We start from the raw sequence: 3,808 nt of genomic DNA on the forward strand, positions 1-3,808 counted from the left end.
CTGTGTCTCTCAACGGTATGTCAGCCATCTCCATGTGACATTTCTTTAACTGAGAAATGTGGAACACATCATGAACTCCTGACAATCCTTCAGGCAATTCCAACTTGTAGGCCACTTCTCCCATACGCTCCAAAACTCGATATGGTCCTACAAATCGTGGCGCTAACTTCCCTTTAATCCAAAACGCTTTGTTCCCCAAAGTGGAGAGACTCGAAGATAAGCTCTATATCCGATTTCATAAACTGTCTCCTTGCGTTTAGAATCTGCATAACTTTTCTGCCTGGACTGGGCTACCTTGAGCCTATCGCGAATCAACTTCACCTTCTGTTCACGCTCTTTAATCAAGTCAGGACCAAACAACTGGCGGTCTCCAACTTCGTCCCACGACAGCGGTGTCCTGCACCTCCTTCCGTACAAAGCTTCGAAAGGGGCCATCTTTAAACTGGTTTGGTAACTGTTGTTGTAAGAGAACTCTGCATATGGCAAATTATCATCCCAACTAGATCCATAATCTAGCGCACAAGCTCTCAGCATATCCTCCAAAATCTGATTGACTCTCTCGGTCTGTCCATCTGTCTGTGGATGAAAAGTTATACTAAATTCTAGCCTGGTTCCCAAAGTTTCGTGCAATTGCTTCCAAAAGTTTGAGGTAAACTGGGTTCCTCTATCTGATACGATACTCCTTGGAACTCCATGCAAACATACGATTCTGGTCATGTATATCTTTGCCAACTTAGTACTGGTGTAAGTGGTCTTTACTGGGATGAAATGAGATACTTTCGTCAATCGATCGACTGCAACCCAAATCGAGTCATAGCCTGAACGAGTCCTGGGCAATCCCATGATAAAATCCATGCCTAACTTATCCCACTTCCATTCAGGTATCGGCAATGGTTGTAACAATCCTGTTGGCTTTTGATGCTCTGCCTTTACTCTCTGACATACATCACAAACTGCTACATACTCCGCAATATCCTTCTTCATTCTGGTCCACCAGAAAATATCCTTCAAATCCAAATACATCTTGGTATTACCTGGGTGAATTGAATATGGTGAATCGTGTGCCTCTTGCAAAATCAACTTCCCGATCTCCGGGTCATTGGGCACGTAAACGCGGTCTTCAAACCATAGGGTGTCGTGCTCATCCTCACGAAATCCTTTAGCTTTTCCTTTGCTCAGTTTCTCCTTTATAGCGGCAATCTCTTTGTCAGCTTTCTGAGCTTCCCTGATTTTATCCATCAAAGTTGACTGAATCTCCAATGCTGCTACATAGCCTCTCGGAACTATTTCCAAACATAGTTCACGAATATTTTCTGCTAACTCTTTGGGTATTTCTCCCATCGTTAATGTATTGACATGACTCTTACGGCTTAATGCGTCAGCTACTACATTAGCCTTTCCAGGATGATAATGCAATTTCATGTCATAATCCTTGATAAGCTCCAACCATCTCCTTTGTCTGAGATTCAACTCCTTCTGGCTGAAAATGTACTTCAAACTCTTATGATCCGTGTACACCTCACAATGATTTCCAATGAGAAAGTGTCTCCATGTTTTCAAAGCATGCACTATGGCTGCTGACTCCAAATCATGTGTAGCATAATTCAACTCATGAGGCTTCAGTTGTCTTGAGGCATATGAAACAACTCTCCCTTCCTGCATAAGCACTGCTCCAAGTCCTCGACGTGAAGCGTCGCAGTACACCTCATAATCATTGGTCTGGTCCGGCAAAATCAACACTAGTGAGGTAACCAAACGTTTCTTCAACTCCTGGAAACTAGCCTCACATTCCTCCGTCCATATGAACTTGGTATCTTTCTTCAACAACTCAGTCATAGGTTTCGCAATCTTTGAGAAATTCTCAATAAATCTCCGGTAGTATCCTGCGAGTCCAAGAAAACTCCGGATCTCTCTAACTGTTGTTGGGGCTTCCCACTTGGTCACGGTATCAACTTTAGCGGGATCAACTACTATACCTTCTCCAGATATAACGTGTCCGAGGAATCCTACTTCCTTCAACCAAAACTCACATTTGCTGAACTTGGCATATAATTGATGTTCTCTGAGCTTTCCAAGTACCAAACGCAAATGCTCCTTATGCTCCTCTTCATTCTTCGAATACACCAGGATATCATCAATGAACACTACGACGAACTTATCCAAGAACTCCACAAACACTTTGTTCATCATGTTCATAAAATAGGCAGGTGCGTTAGTCAGACCAAATGACATAACGGTATACTCGTACAGCCCATACCTGGTAGTAAAAGTTGTCTTCGGAATATCATGTTCTCGAATCTTCAACTGGTGGTATCCTAATCGCAGATCGATCTTGGAAAATACCTTAGCTCCTTGCAATCGATCAAATAGACCGTTGATCATAGGTAGTGATTACTTGTTCTTGATCGTTACTTCATTCAATCCTCGATAATTAACAACCATCCTTAACGATCCATCCTTCTTCTCCACTAGTAGTACTGGCGATCCCCAAGGCGAAGAACTTGGGCGAATATATCCCTTATCCAGTAACTCCTTAATCTGCTTCTTAATTTCCACCAAATCCTTTGCTGGCATCCTATATGGTCTCTTTGATATTGGCCCTGTGCCTGGCAATAGCTCAATCGAAAACTCAATATCTCTATCCGGTGGCATGCCTGGCAACTCTTCTGGAAATACATCGGGAAAATCCCTTACCACTGGTACTTCCTCCTGCACAACTCCTGTTAAGCAGTTTACTTGAGTCCTCTTTGGCACATGTCGGGATACATACTTGATCCTTCTCCCTTCTGGGGTGGTAAGCAAAATTGACTTACTAGCACACTCAATATTCCCTTCATACTTTGATAACCAATCCATGCCTAATATCACATCCAATCCTTGAGATTCCAATACTATTAGGTCTGAGGGAAAAACATAGTTACCAATCCTTAATGGTAATCGATCAGACCATAGACTAGCCACATACTCTGCTCCAGGCGAGGTTACTAACATGGGTGACCTAAGGGCTTGTGTTGGTAGGTTATACTTATACACAAATCCCCTTGAGATGTATGAATGCGATGCACCAGTATCAAAAAGAACGAGTGCAGTAAATGACTTAACCAAAAACTTACCTATTACTGCATCGGGCTGAGCTTCAACCTCCTCCACGCTAACGTGGTTCACCTGTCCCCTGTTGAAAGGGTTCGGCTTCTTCCCAGAACTTCCATTGCCATTTTGGCCTTCAGGACATTCATTGGCATAATGTCCGGTCTTCTGACACTTCAAACAAGTGACTTGGCTCAGGTCCTTCTTGGCTGGGGTTGATGGGTTAGTGCGGTTCTGGCCGTTGCTTCCTCCGTTGCCATTACCATTCTTGATGCCATTGTGATTGTGCGAGCTACCTCCTCCATGAGTATGCTGAAAATGTCCTCCCGGTCTAGGGGTAAAATGTGGCTTCTGCTGAGCTCCTGAATTGTACTTTCCTTGTCCATACTTCCTCTTGCGATTCTCAATTTGCTGCTGCTTCCCTTCAATCATAAGAGAATGATCTACCAACTCCTGGTACTTGTTGCAGGTTGCTACCATCAACTGCATGCTCAACTCATCATTCAGTCCTTCCAGAAACTTCTCCTGCTTAGCTGCATTCGTAGCGACGTCATCTGGGGCATAACATGCTAGTTTACTAAATTCCTCCACATACTGGCCAACTGTCCTTCCTCCTTGGCGCAGGTTGCGAAACTCACGCTTCTTCATGGCCATAGCTCCTGCTGAAACATGTGCAGTACGAAAAGCCTGCTAAAACTGGTCCCATGTGACAGTGTCGACT

Source organism: Triticum dicoccoides, chromosome 3A, assembly GCF_002162155.2.
Source record: "Triticum dicoccoides isolate Atlit2015 ecotype Zavitan chromosome 3A, WEW_v2.0, whole genome shotgun sequence".
Taxonomy (NCBI): domain Eukaryota; kingdom Viridiplantae; phylum Streptophyta; class Magnoliopsida; order Poales; family Poaceae; genus Triticum; species Triticum dicoccoides.